Raw genomic sequence first — 314 nt, 5'->3', positions numbered from 1 at the left:
GCCACCCTCGTCATCAGCTAGGCTCGACGCGGAGCCAGTCCTCGCTGACCCTCTGGTTCCCACTTAACAGCACTAATGCATCAACTGCAAAGACTCTGTTGGTTGAAAAGCGAGCAGAGCAGGGCTGACCGCTGCTGCAGCTGAGGAAGCGGGCTCCCCCGACCGCTGAGCCCCAGCTGGGCCCCCAAGAAGCTCCACTGTGGAGCTCCGGACCCTCAAGACTGGGAAACGCCCTGTGAACTCAGGCTTAAAAAAGCTTGATGGGTGACTACAAGGCAAAACACAAAAAGAATCCAATTCCAGTGACCTAGTAA

This window comes from Bison bison, unplaced genomic scaffold, assembly GCF_000754665.1.
Source record: "Bison bison bison isolate TAMUID 2011002044 unplaced genomic scaffold, Bison_UMD1.0 scf7180017864236, whole genome shotgun sequence".
NCBI classification, from domain to species: Eukaryota; Metazoa; Chordata; class Mammalia; order Artiodactyla; family Bovidae; genus Bison; species Bison bison.
This window is presented reverse-complemented; position numbering follows the sequence as displayed.